Source organism: Ambystoma mexicanum, chromosome 6q, assembly GCF_040938575.1.
Source record: "Ambystoma mexicanum isolate Mex_15411 chromosome 6q, UKY_AmexF1_1, whole genome shotgun sequence".
Taxonomy (NCBI): Eukaryota; Metazoa; Chordata; class Amphibia; order Caudata; family Ambystomatidae; genus Ambystoma; species Ambystoma mexicanum.
This window is the reverse complement of record NC_090937.1, coordinates 1166719112-1166733840: the sequence shown is the minus strand read 5'-3', so window position 1 is coordinate 1166733840 and position 14729 is coordinate 1166719112. Positions and strand designations below refer to the sequence as shown.

At 51.7% G+C, this 14729-nt stretch overlaps 1 protein-coding gene across 2 annotated transcripts in view; it reads left to right on the top strand.

The window, feature by feature from the left end:
- N4BP2 (NEDD4 binding protein 2) overlaps positions 1 to 14729 on the top strand; it is a 2396815-nt gene that overhangs the window by 1631697 nt on the left and 750389 nt on the right. The window lies entirely within an intron of this gene.

Here is a 14729-nt window from a genome sequence, read left to right as displayed (position 1 = left end):
CGGTCCTCCCCGTTGCTAATCCCGAAAAGGAGGAGCAAAGGACAGGAAGTCCGTTCGATCCCATCCACCCATTTAATCCAGGCCCGCACCTTGTCCCAGTATTTCTGGACCACTGGGCATCCCCACCACATGTGGATATAGTCACCTCTTTCTGTCTTGCATTTCCAACAGTGTGGGTCATATCCTGGCCGCATTCTAGCTATCCTTTGCGGGGGGTAGTGCCATCTGTGTAGTATCTTGAGGGCCTGATGGCGATATTGGAGGGAGGATGTGGACCGATTAGCCCGTCTACACATCTCTGTCCATCTCTCGTCATCGATTTCCTCGCCTAGGTCCCTGCCCCATTGCGTGCGTGCCGGTGGTGGGTCTCGGGGGATAGAGAATAGAAAGAGCTTGTATAGGCGAGAGATTATCCCCTTGGAACCCTTTGCGGTCAAAACTAGCTTTTCAAAGTCTGTGAGTTCCCTCCTGAGGGTATCGCCCCAAGATGGCTCGGTGAGGACACCCTTGAGCTGAAGATAACGAAACGGGGAAAGCGTGCCTATTCCCAGGGCTTCCTCGAGGTCCTTCAGGGGGAGGAAGGAGCCCCCCACCCACAATTGGCCGGCCCTACCAAGGCCCGCCTCGAACCACGTCTGGGAAGCTGCTGGTTCTGCTATTTTGGCCAGGAAAGGGGGGGCCCATATACAGCTCAAGGGGGAGGGCCATGTCGTGAGCCATCTGTAGTAACCTCCCTCTCTCCATAGAGACCACAACACTTTCAGGATCGGGTGGTTCAAGACGGTTCTGGGGTTCGTAATCCTTGGGACCCAGAGCCATTCCTCTAGTGTGACGGGCACCAGGGGCCTATTATCCATGGCTACCCACTGTTTTTTCGTTCCCGGTGTGAAGTGATCAACCAGGATCCTCAACTGGGATGCCCTATAGTACGTCTCGAGGTCGGGGTAGCCCACCCCCCCATCCTCCTTGGTCCTAGTCAATACCTCATACGAAATCCTGTGTTTTTTGCCCTGCCAGAGGAATCTAAGGAGGATTCGTTTTGTTTCATCAAAAAAGGCCTTAGGGACCTGCACCGGGAGCATTTGGAAGAGAAACAGAAATTTTGGGAGAATCACCATTTTTATGAGATTAAGGCGTGCCATCCATGAGAGACCCGTTCCCGCCCACCTTTCTATGTCTCTCCTGATACAGGTCTTCAAGGTTACGTGTGATTTGGACTCCCAAGTAACGGAACCCCTCATCGTTCCGCTTGAAGGGGAGGCCCTCCACAAAGGCCACCTCTGTGTCCGGCAGGTTCCCACCCATAAATGCCACCGATTTGTCCAGGTTGACTTTGTACCCCGATAGTTCTCCATACCTTGTGAGGCCCTGCAGTAGCCGAGGGATTGTATGGGACGGTCTGGTAACGTAGAGCAGGGCGTCGTCCGCAAAGAGGCAGATTTTGCAGTGCATATCCCCCATCTGCACACCACTGATGGCCATGTCATTGCGGATCGAGATTGCCCACGGTTCCATCACCAATGCGTAGATTAACAGGGACAGGGGGCATCCCTGCCTCGTACCACGTTCAAGGGGGAATTCTCTAGATTCAATCCCATTTGCCACTACTCTGGCCGAAGGGGAGGAGTAGAGCGCGGATATCCATCCCAACCACCTTGGCCCCATCCCCACCGACATGAGAACCTCCCTCATGAAAGCCCAACTGACCCTGTCAAAGGCCTTCTCCGCGTCGAGAGCCAGTAGGAGTGTGCCTTCGTTTCTGGCCTCGGTTGTGGCTAGTATATGAAGTGTTTTCCTTAGATTATCGGAACCCTGTCTATTAAGGACGAATCCCGCCTGGTCTGGATGTATCAGGCGTGGGAGGGAATTTTCCAGTCTGGAGGCCAGGATCCTAGCAAAAATCTTGGCGTCTACGTTGAGAAGTGAGATGGGTCTGTAGGACCCACAGACCGCCCGGTCCTTACCAGGTTTGGGTATGACAGTGATGAGGGCCTGTAAGAAAGTCGGTGGGAGTGTGTCGTTGCCCCTAATTTGATTAAACAATTTAGTCAGGGGCTTCACTAGTGTGGATTGAGTCTGTTTATAAAAATCCGCTGTGTAGCCGTCAAGGCCTGGAGCCTTTCCGGCCTTCAGTCTCTTAATGGCTCCCTCCACCTCCTCCTCTAGGATTTCCCCCTCGAGGGCCTCTAAGTCTTGGTCGGTCAGTTTGGGGAGGGGATGTTCTGCCAGGTAGGAGGCAATATCCTCCTGTGATTCACCCACTTGCCTGGAATAGAGTTTGCTGTAGTAATCAGCAAAACATTCCGTCACTTCCTGCCGGTTCCCATGAATTCTGCCTTCCTCGTCGGCTAGCTGGGTAATCCCTCTTTCCGCTCTACACCCCCTCGACCTCTGTGCCAGTAGAGTGCCTACCCTGTCGCCCTGTTCATAGTATCTCTGTCTGGTATATCGCATCCTCTTAACCACCTCACCTATGAGAACCGTGTGGAGCTCCTGTCTTTTGCCCTGCATCTCGTCCAATAGTGCCCTCCGGTCCACCCCCGGGACGCCCAGTCTGGCCCGCAGGATCTGTAATTCCGCTCGGAGTCTGCGCTCGATCAGGCTCCTTTCCCTTTTACGCCTCGAGCCCTCCGCTATGAGGAGACCTCTGAAGGTGGCTTTCCCCGCTTCCCATACCGTGGACATGTCCGTCTCCCCGGTGTCGTTTATCTCGAAGTAGGCCAGCATTTCTTGTTTCATGAAATCACGGAATACTGGATCCCTAAGGAGCGTGTCGTTACACCGCCATCGAGCCGATCTCGGGGCGATGGGCAGGGACCAGTTAGCTACAAGTAGTTTGTGGTCCGACCACGTTATGGTCTCGACCTTTGGTTGGGTTACCGCCCCATCCCCCTCCTCTGAGGCCAGCAGAAGGTCAATTCTGGTGTAGGTGCAGTGTGGGGGGGAAAAGAATGTGTAACCACCCTGGGCCGGGTACGCCTTGCGCCAAACGTCTACCCAGTAGTGATCCCTCAGGAGGTTTTGCAACGCCAGGTTGTCCCTAGTGATCCCCTTGGGTGTCCCACCTCTAGCGGACCACCAATCCAGTTGGGGGTCGGCTATGAGATTAAAATCCCCACCGAGAATCATGGCCCCCTCAGCCCATTCGTCCATGACGCCAAAGATCCGTGTGAGGAACTCTACTTGACCCGAGTTGGGTGCGTATATAGTGGCAAAAGTGACTCGTTGCCCCTCGCAAAGCCCCTTAACGCCTAGGAATCGACCCCCAAATCCTCTCTTGGTTTCCACCCCCGTGAGTTGGAGAGCCCTTCCCAGGAGAATGCCCACCCCCTCCTTCTTGGAGGTCGGATGTGAAGCCCAGTAATTGCTGCCGATATCTTTCCCCTTGATTCTGGACTCTCTCCCACGCTTGTAATGTGTTTCCTGTAGGAATAGGACTGTCAGGTGTTGTTTACGGAACATATTACCCGTGAGGGACCTTTTATTTTGAGAGTTTAGACCCTTGACATTCAACGTGCCCACCTTCCCTTCAATCATTGTCATCATTCCGGGCGTGCATTTTGAACCCCTCGTGGTGATTGAATTTTAGAGCCCATTGCCAAGCATATTCCTGTGGTTTGAACTGAATTTCCCCCTGAACCCCTCTAACTACCCCGTTGTCCCTCCTACCCCCTTCCCCCTTATTCCAAACCCCCCTCCCTGTGCCCTCCCTCCCCCCACCCCTCCCTTGAAACATAAGGCGTCCGTCCACTTTCCCCAACATATGTTGGGGTTGGTCAACGAACCACCAAGGACTCTAACCCCAGCCCCGGGGTTTTCGTGTGTTTGGAGAGTCCCAGATCGCAAACTTGATTCAGGTCGGCCCCTTCAGGCCTTCGGTAGACATGGCCGAGATGGAATTCTGGGACCCGGAGCCTCCCCCCCGGCCACCAACCCATAACCCGAACCTCAGACATGGGGCAACACAAATAAACAGTTAACTTTTTAACCAAAACGCTCTGCCGTCCCATAGTCCAGCGGGCTAAACACAGCGCCGCCGCGGCGTCCATTCAAGGCAGTTCGTGGGCCCAGGGCCTCCATCGCCCGCACCCCAAATCATCTCTCACCTCGTGATTTTCTCCACCTCCAACCAAACGCTATTATCATGAATTTGGGTGGTCTTCCAGGTTCGTCGACGGGTGTCTGGTTTTCCGAAACTTTCGGGCCCCCTTGACCTTAGATTTCCCGCTGTGATTTCCTAGTCTGTCGGGGGCCTTGGGGGGGTCCCGTGATCCTCCCTCCTGGGCGCCCGAGTGGCCCGCCTGGTCGCTCACCAGATCCTCCGTGGCTCTCCGTATGTCTTCCTCCGACACCAGGTGGTGTTTCTCACCTAGCCACTCAAACTCCAGGTAGAAGGGGTGCCCCCACCGATATCGAACCCCTTTTCCCTGCAACCATCTTGTAAGTGTGCCACATTTCCTCCTCATTGACAGGGTTAGGGCCGATAGATCTTGAAAGATGGATACCTTCGAGTCGCCGTACTGTATGATGCCAAGATGTCTCGCCTTCTCCAGGATTCTGACCTTGTCCCTGTAGTAGTGCAGCCGAACCAGGACCGAGCGTGGGCCTCTGCCTCCCCCTCCTGCTCGGTGCACCCTGTCGAAGTTGATCGTCCCCACGCCCTCTGTTCCCAGGGCGATCCTCACGATGTCGTGCACTTTGCCTTCGAGACCTTGTGTGGACTCGCCCTCGGATTCCACCAGGCCAAAGATTCGAAGGTTGTTCCTCCTCTCCCTGTTCTCCATGTCATCAACCTTAAGCCGAAGCTCTTCTTCTCGCCTTTCCATGTCTCGGAATCTCATGTCCGTTTGGGTTTCGAGGAGTGTTACTGAGAGTTGATTATTTTCGACACCCTCCACGCGGTCTTCTAGGTTGGTGACTTTGGTGGTGAGGTCGGCCAGTTTGGCCCCCATGTCTGTCCTCATCCCCCGTATCTCCTCCAGAATCGTTTGGATGTTGTTCTGGATAGCCCCCAGGTCTGGGGGAGGGGGAGTGGGGCTACCGGTGGCCATGGCACTTTCTTTGGCAACAAACTGGTATTTCTGCAGGTTCTGCATGGAGGGTTTGTGCCGGCCACTTATCAGCGGGCGCCGCCTTTTCGTCGGCTGGGGAGCCGGGAAGGGGTGGTTGAGCTGGTCCCGGCAAGTCAACTGGGGGCCTCCAAGGTCTTACAGCGCTGTCGGTGTGTTCCACGCAGTCCTTGGTGCCCTTATTCCGGCCCCGTCGTTGCTCCACGGGTGAGTGGGTGGCCCTCAACAGATCGAGTTCTGAGGCCGTGGAGGGGGCTGGTGGACTTGGGCCTACTTGTGACCGGGTGTGTCTCGTTAGGCGTGGGGCCCCTGAGCACCGCGGGCCGTCTCGGCGAGTGTTGTGATGGTGGGGGGGCGTGCTCCCGCGTCGGCCCCCTTGCAGTACCGTAGCTCCCAAGACCGGCGGATGGTCCTCTCCAGGTCGGGCCGGGCTTCGGGTGTCAGAAGCGCTGGGCGCAGGGGGCCGCCCCGGCGTGTGCTCCCTGAGCGGGCGGACGATTTTCCTCGGATCGGGGCCCTGGGTCAAGCGGTGGGCCGTGGAAGATGTCCAGGGGAGGAAGCGCCGTGGGCCCTCCCTTTCGGGCCTATTCGTGGGCGGCGCGACTCGCGCTGCTTCCTGCGTTGTACCGCGCCAGGTCGTGGGGGAGGGGCAGCCGATGCCGCCTCGGTCCGTATAACTCCGCACAGGAGCGTCGGATCGGGACCAGAGTTGGGTCCAGGTGGGGGCTACAGGCTCCAACGTCTTTTGGTGGGGGTCGCGTAGCGCATGGGACCCTCGTTCCGCCGGTAAATCGCAGTTCACCCGGGGCTGGGTGCGGAGCTCGACGTTCAGGCGTCCATCCTGCCCGCGCCCCCTGGTGGCCTCCCCCGACTTGACTTTTTTGAGTTGACTCTTGTGTAACATAAGTGAATTTGTTGTGTTTGAGGTTTCTGGAAATGAGGGCTACATATGTCTTAGTAGCATGATGTATGACATTAAGCAATACACATTTAGAATATTCTATTAATTCTAGCACATCCTAGTTAACAGCTGATGCTTGCAAATTTAAAAACATTGGAAGCAGGCTCCTCCACATTAAATAAAGTGCTAATGAGACACCCAAGCAATTGGTGCTTTGTCATAGATAAAAGTAGGCTGAGGGGGGATCAGAAAACTGGGGAGGAAACATGGGAGTCGTAGGTTTCAGACCCCTGCCCTTTATAAAGTTTGTAAATGTGTTATATATCCGGAGATAGTGTTGTGGTGGAATGATAACAAATTTGACACAGAAGTAGGCATTTAACCCTTAAGTGTTCGAGCCTGCATCAGAGGGTTCAATTGTGTGGTAGGTTACCGCTCCCCAAGTTAGTGGCCTTGAGCTGAGGCGAGGACATCTAACGAAAGCGTAGAGCCCTCGCTGTTAGATCTTGTCCAGGGGAGAAAGGGCCGCCTCACCCAGTGCCTTCTATGACACAGCTTGTACATGTCTCCTTGCCCAGTGTATACACATTATAAAGGGAAGCCTGAATTGCAACCTTTGCAGTTGATCAGAGCCTCCATTCCAAATTTGTTGATTTGCTAGTGATCTGGAACCTGTGAGAACAAAGGAGAAGCATAGAATGCAGGTTTCTATTGTGGTTAAAGTCTGGATTCTCGCTTCGGCTTCTATCACCCCAAAGGCATTACCATACCAGTAATGCCACCTCTCCCCCCTTCGAGGGTTCTACTGCTATCATTATCCCAGCACGTTGTACCGGGTACTAATAGTGTTTTTTATCGAGTTGCAAAACGGTGTGAAAACCATTTCTCAGTTCGAGGGGGGGGGGGAATAATTGTCCATCATTGGATCGGGGAGAAGGGAGGACTAAACATAGTCCCTTCGCCTTTTCCATGGTGGCCATCAAAAAGATATCAAAAAAGGTAAACGAAGAAAATGGGCGCCATGTATCGATTGAAGGGACTACACGTAGTTCCTTCTCCCTTTCCATGGCGACCAAACAAACAATTGAAAGGAACTTAGAGGGACGCAACGCTCGGACAACCAGTAGCGGGTAGTTCTTTGTTGCGCTGTTAGGCACCCGGCGAGGGCCAATCAGATCGTTTTGTAACCATCTGATTGTCCCTCACCAGGTACTAATATCTAAAGAGCAACACTTGTTCTAATGGAGCTTTATAAACGCCAGCATCTGAGGGCCCTAATGTGCGCAATGGGTCCTGAGCAATGAGTACAAGGCCTGAGCGCAGTGATTGCATTTAAAAATGGTTTCAGACTCCTAACGCCCACTAGACCCCTAAGACAAATTAGGGCAAAGAAGCTATCTGTGTGCTATTCCCTGAGACACTTTTGAAAGTATAGATCAAAATGTACATACCAAAAGCAGAGTGCCCATTACCCCATGAAGTAGATGACATTAGTTACATCCACCCTCTATTCCCGATTTAATTTCATATGAAAGTGCAACACAGGTTTTTTTGTTTAAATGTGTTTGTTTATAGGACAGCACACAGGTGATCACATAAGTTAACAATTAAATGCAACACCAAGCCTCGGCATAAGAAAGCAACCTTTCCCCATCCCTCCCCGGTTACCCCATATGTTAGCTTGACTCGCAGTCCGTCTGGGCCAGACTGTGTGCCAGTAGTTCGTTATCCGAGTGCAGGGCATTCGCGATAAGGCGCGGTTGATGCGTCAGTGCCGGGTCATAATCCAACAGAGGTGTCCAAATGTTAGCAAAGGGGTGGAGGGTGCCCACCCTGGCAGCAGTAATCTTCTCGGTAATCAGAATGTCCCAAAGCTTAATCCACCAGAGCGCCATTAGGGGGCCTTTAGCTGACTTCCAAGTACGGGCTACAGTAATTTTTGCCGGCAGCAAAAGTTAGGTTATGAGGACAGCCTTTCTGCCCGTTCTCGGGTAGGAGCCCGAGACCGGGACCCCGAGAAAAATGTTTTCGGGAGCCAGAGGGATGACCACTTGTGTAATGTCTTTTATCATGGCAAGGCATTGGGACCAGAATTCTCTAACCTTAGGGCAAGACCACCACATATGGAAATAGGAGCCTGGAGATCCGCAGAGACGCCAACATTGGGGAGCTAGAGCCTGATGAAAGTGGTGTAGGCAGAGTGGGGGGTAGTACCATCGTAGGAGCAGTTTGTGTGCCCAGTCCCAGTTGGTAATGCAGGGGGAGGACACCCGGGTTCTCCAAATATCTACGCAAGTCTGATCCTCTATGGTGTGTCCCAGGTCTGCCTCCCATTGAGACATATAAGAGGACATAAGAGGGCTTGGCGACAAAGGGGTCATCTTGCAGTAATTTATAGAGGGCGGAGATCTTCCCCCGGGCTGGCAGGTCATTCGCGGGGAGTTCTAGCGGAGTGGGGGCTCGCGCAGCCTCTGTTCGAGTCAGGGGATGGGAACACCAATGCCGTAGTTGAGAATAGGTGAACCTGGCTGTTTCCGCTAACCGGAACATCTCCTTGCATTGCTCAAATTAGCGTGGGTGACCCTCCACATAGAGTTGCCCTAGCGATTCGAGACCTCCTGCCACCCAATTCCGAAAGTTCGATGGGCAAGAGCCTGGCGAGAAGGCTGGGTTGTGAAAGATTGGAGAGAATGGACCCAGGCCCCCCGGGGTGCCCCTTTGTTTGTGGGCCCAGTCCCAGGCTTTCACCAGGTGTTTAGTAGAGGCCAGAATGGTTGGCCACGTTCAAGCAGAGAAGTGGGGACGAATGGGAGAAAGCGAAGAGTGAGAGGGAGTCGAGATTGTTCAATCTCCACCCACTTCGGACGCCCCGAGGCAATCCCCCAGGCCTGAAAGTGGGCTAGTTGGGCTGCTATCTGATATCTACGGAGGTCAGGGAGCCCCAGTCCACCCAATTTGGAACTGCCCATCATAGTTCTCTGGGGAATTTCCGTCTTTCTGCCCCTCCATATAAAGCGAATCATCTTTCTTTGCAGACGCTGAAAGGGGTAGGAGCGGGAGCGTGATGGGAAAAGAAGACCAAGCGTAGAGAAACCGTGGGAGGAGATTCATCTTGCAAGCCGTAATGCGGCCTAGCAGCGAAATCTCTTGCGAGAGACAGCGATTAAGGTCTTTTTCCAGCTCATCGAAGAGGGGGGGGAAATTTGCCTGATGGACGTCTGCCGGACGGGCCGGAATCTGCACCCAAGGTAAGGGATCCATTTGACACTCCATTGTATTGGGCAATACTTCTCTAGGGATTCTCTTTCCCCTGGGCCTTTAACGCGAGCGTCCCCCAAAAGGCAGTTAAACTCAACAGTGGGAGTCAATAATGGGGACACCCCAGCAGGGAATGAGACCAAGACCAAGTGCGGGTGAGATATAAAAGGCTTTATCTAAATCTATATAGGGACTCTGCAAACTCTGAGAGCGCTCTGCCTGACAATAGCAAAGACAGTCATTTTTATTACAAAAACACGTCATGGATGAGGCAAGCTATAGGGGGCACATAATCATGGGGAGGATGGCGAAGACTAGCTACTATGTACAATGTTGGTGCAGCGATCCATGATTGGCGGAGATCCACGTGGTGGCATTGTGGAGTGCTTGGGTCAGCTGGGCTCATCGGGGGTGGAGTATCATGTCACGAGCTGTCTATGTGGATACATTGCTGCTGCACTAACATTTTGCCCTTGTGGTCACGCATACACATTCATCACTAAACTCTATGTCAATTTAACATATAAATTCTACAACCTATTTGATCTAATACCATAAAAGAGACATGGAGATACAGTATACAGCTCTGAGCTTTCTTAATACATCATCATAAAACCGCTGTTAACAGAGGACCCAGTGTCATGAGTCCAGGTGTCGTACCAGGGGGCACGGGTTAGGGTACCTTTATCATTCTACTTTGTTAGATGTAGTGAGAGGCCGTTTTACGGTATGTTAGTACAATAGTGAATAACCACCTCCATTGTCAGTCGAGGTTAGAGTGAACTGAAATACCATCGGGTCAGAAGGGCACATAGCTGGCACCTCAAAAGACGGCGGGCAGTGGGGCTGCACTGCTCATAATTCTTCTTGACCAGGGCATGGCGTTACACGGTGGTGTTATGGTGGCATCAGGTGTCAGGGGGCCATGGGGGAAGGTGAATACTTAGCGTGAGCTCAACAGGAATGCAGGGAGGTGTATCTGTATTATTCTAACGTCAGTAAACCAGGGACCTTCAGGCCCCAGCCGGGCCTTGGAGGGAGGAGGGTGGGAGTTGTATCTGCGGCTCGCTAGGAATGGGTGCTGGCCTTGTAGCTTTTTCACGGGCCTACATTTATCGAGGAACATGTACACCATTATAAAGACAGGGAGCTGAGACATGTCAGCACAATTGTATGTCCATATCTGTACATGCATCTATAGCTCTACCAATGTTTGCGTGTGCTTAGGAGCATTATTTGAGTTATACTTCTTCATGATTCATGAGTACTGAGCACAATAAAAAAGGCTTTTGTTAACATCACATCATTCATAGTTTTTCATTGTGTTGCGGGGGTACATGGGGAAAGCTAGCATAAAATGTGAAGTAGAACCCAGTTGGTGTATATGTTAACATCAGGAGCAGGTTACAACTATATACTTATGATCAGACTGATGTACATGATGAAGAATGAAAACAATTACTTCAACCGACATTCTATTTGACAACCGGTGGAGCTTATTACTTTAAGTGGCTCGTATATGTTACAATACTCTAAAATCATATCATGCATGGGAATTTTATACATTGCTTTTTTAAACAGGGCGCATTAGCAATGGTCATTGATCAGTAATGACAGATTCGAATATACATTTACTTGACAACTTTACATGTAGGTGTTCTGGGATGGGCACGGGTCGTTCCATTCTAATATGAACATCCATTTTAATGTGAACAATCAACATTATGGGTTATGAGCCTCCTCGCAAACGGCATAGCAACATGGACAGAACTGGGTGGTACACGAGTTTGACATTCATATCTGATGCTTCAAACGGGGAACAGGGCTGGGGGTTAAGTACAACATATATCATAGGTGTGGGGGTCTGCGGGAGGTCAAGGCATGTTGGATAGGGACAGCTTTGTTTTTTCCCAGATCTCAACTTATGGTCCGGTCACCGCCAGGGCAGTGATGTACTGCGGAAGGTAAATGATACAGTGTTTGTTCTGTTTCTTGTTCATGCCTAGTTGCCCGTGAGAACAGGCCTTCAGTGGAGTCGCAGTGGGGAGGAGGCTGGGGGAAGTGCGGGCTCGCTGTGCGCGGTCAAGTGGGGGAGAGCTGCAGCTCTGCAGGCTGCTTGTTCCACGGAGGCCTAAGTTGGTGTACTTAAAATGGAGTCTACGTGTATTACAAAATGGAGTCTATACCCTGCTACAAAGTGAGCCGTGCAGCCTCATGTGTCGGTCCGCAGCCATCCTGCATCCCAGGCCCGGCAAATGGGTGCCTGCGGACGAGTCATAAGCCTCACGTAGGAGAGGAATGTAGGAGCAGGGGTTCCTAAAGACCTTTCCTCCCATACAGCCTAGCCCCACCGCCAAGGCCACTGACTTCTCAAAGTTGATGGCAAAACCGCCACCCTCCCGAACCTCTAAATTTTCGACGAAGGCCGACTTCATGTAAGCCACGATTTCAGTAATGGTCAACAGCACATCGTCAGCGTAAAGTTGCGTTTAGAGGGGCCTACTAGTGGGCCTTTAATCCGGGGATTCAGCCGGATGCATTGGGCCAAAGTATCCATGGCCAGGGCAAACAGCAGGGGGGATAAGGGGCATCCTTGTCGCATTCCACAAGTAAGAGGGATCGGGTCAGATAGGTGGCCGTGGACTCTCAGGAGAGTTTTGGGGGACTGGTAATTTGCTAGGTCCAGCTTTTGGAATGTTGGGCCGAAATGAAAAGCTTCAAGGGAGAGGCGCAGGAAAGTCCAGTCCACTCTATAAAAGACTTTGGTTGCGTATTGGGCCAGCAGGGCAAGTTGTTGAGATTCTTGGTTAGCGACATCTGTTAAATTCAGGGCTCTGCGGATGTTGTCTTTTGTTGACCGGTTGTTAGGGAGAATTCTCTGTTTAGGCTGAATTTCCTAACCTAGTGAATCCCCCAGCAGCTTTGCTGGATTTTTGGGGTTTATTTTCTTCTCCTGCCAACAGTGGGACTCTTTTTACCCTCACTCTTGGACATGATTTGAGTGTATTCCTGTGACTTGTAATGTGCTTATGGGCTTTGGGGTATTTTTCCCCATAGGCTATCATTGGTTTTTGTATGTGTGTTACACAGCACCCTCAGTGCAGTAACACAGGGGTGTTATAGTGACCCCCAAACATAGACTCCATACCCTGGGACTGACTACTGTCTCCCTGGGCATGTAAAGTCACCATTGACTTTACTAGTCTTAAATTGTGAACAGAACCAGTACAAACCATCATACTGTGGAAGTACTGGTAGGGGCAATCTCCTGGGTCTGTTTGTCGAGGGGGTACTGTCCCGTCCCCCCTCGCCGAGTTTCTGGCTGGTGGCAGTGGATACCACGGGAATATTCCACCAGAATATTTCCAATTGGGATTTCCCATTGATTTTAATGCACCACTTTCTGGTGCAATGTCAAAGATACCGCCGGTTTATTTATTTAATATTAATTCACCGGTTGGGATTTTTTGCCAGAACTCGCTGCCAAAATGGCGTCTGGGTTCACTTCAGTAACCCTGAACCCGAGTCGAGCCTTTGTTCCACTTTTGGCGGGCTTCTGCACAGAAGCCCTCCAAAGTGGTGCCACTGTGTCTGGGTCTATAGGATGTGTGGGAGGGGGATTTAGGCACCCTGGACTGAGTTGCCTTGGCAACTCAAGTCGCACTCTTGTGTGATTGGCCCAGTGGTGAGCCCCCCGGCTCACCACTTAGCATGTTTGAGTGACAGCTAGGACTAGTGAATGGGGGTTTTGCTGCATAAAAGCAGGGCTTTGGGGACTGGAACTTCAGAAGTCGCCACAGGACCTAAGAAGCCGAAGAGGGAGAAGCTGAGCCGACCTGCCACGACAACACCACCGGTGGAGCCCGGCGGAACCGTCTCACCACTTCCCAACGACAGAGGAGATCTCCAGTCCGGAGAGTCTTCTTCCCTTGACTGGTGGGGACAACCAGTTTTTGCCTTCTTTTCGCCTCCCTGGAGCATCTCGTGGCCGCCGTGCCTGTGCCAAGCACCCCGGCAACCAGAATACCACTTTTTACCTCTACCGCGAAAGAGGGGTAACATCCTTTTAACCGGAAAACTCCACGGCTGGTTTCTTCCCTGGTAGTGCAGTGACCTTCAGCCTTCCTCCACGTCGAGATCTGCTCTTCCTCTGGACGACGCTGTGACTTGCACCCACTACCAGGAACCACTGCCACCGCTGGAGGATCCTTTCCATTTTGAAGGTACTGTGTTCCGCCCGGCTTCCCTTGCCACCGATTGTACGGGGTAGATTTAGCCCTCAGCTCTCGAACCTGGGTTAGCCTGGGACACCCTAACTAAACTTTTCTAAGCTTAACAGAACTTTTCTACTCACCTGTAAAGATTTTTTGAGACTTCGTGACATTGTGTGATCTTAGGCATATTTGGCCTGGCTCTCCCTAAAGTGGGCCTGGCACTGAACTTCCTTGCTCCTCAATAGACTGCCTTCTCTAATACTTACTGTGGTTCCCTGAAAAGTGTTTTGCTGTATTGCTTTCTTAATTCTGCCTTTTCCCTCCCTTTTTAAACAATTTGTTGGAGTGCCATCTAATGTTAAGCGCTCACCTCTGTCTGGAAATAAGTGGTGTTAACTAAGACTTGTCCAACAAATAACTAGGGATGTACATATAGTAATTAGAACTGTGTTTTAAATTTACTTACCTTTTTCTGTGCTAGTGTAATTTTACAAGTGTTTTAAATAAATAATCGTATACTTTTACACAAGCTCTGGTCAGTGTTTGCTTGTGCTACTGTGCCTCTGTACCTATTTTGTATGCTCTGTCTACTGCCTAACTCTTCTTGAGGGAAGTCTGACTGCTCAGCCACAGCTACCAAGTGAATCTGTTTGGTACAGACTGCTACCAAGTGGGTTTACTGCCAAACACCTGTAGTCTTAAATCTTTTGCAGTGGTCCCAGAGGGAACTGCACAGGTTTCTGCCTAACACCGGTGGGTTATGAAACCTGTCTGGTCCGGGTCTATAATGTCAGGGTGGGCGAGTGGCAGACGATTTGCCAGGATCTTAGAGTAAATATTGGCATCAAGGGAGATGGGCCGATATGAGCTATTGTTCCTGGGGTCTTTTACGTGCTTGAGAATGAGGACCGTGGTTGACTCCAGCATAGAGGAGGTAGTACTTCCCGTGGTGGCAAAGGAGTTAGAGAAGAGTCAAGGGGGCCACCAGCTGGGGGCGAAAGATTTTATAGATTCGGGTGGAATATCCATCTGGACCCGGGGCTCTGGGCTTAAAGCCCTTAATGACCGCATTAACTTCATCACCTGTGATAGCGACCTCAAGCTTTTCCCTTGCCGCAGCCTTGAGGTATGGAAGGGCAGCACCCTGCACGTAGTCCCGTTGTTCTGTTTGATCTTTTGCAAATGCTGTCATTATCTCTGAAAGGTGGGCCACCGCCAGCCGCAACTTATCTCGTTCTGCAAAATGGACCGTGCCATGGGGGTCGCGGATGCCCAAGATGGTGTTTC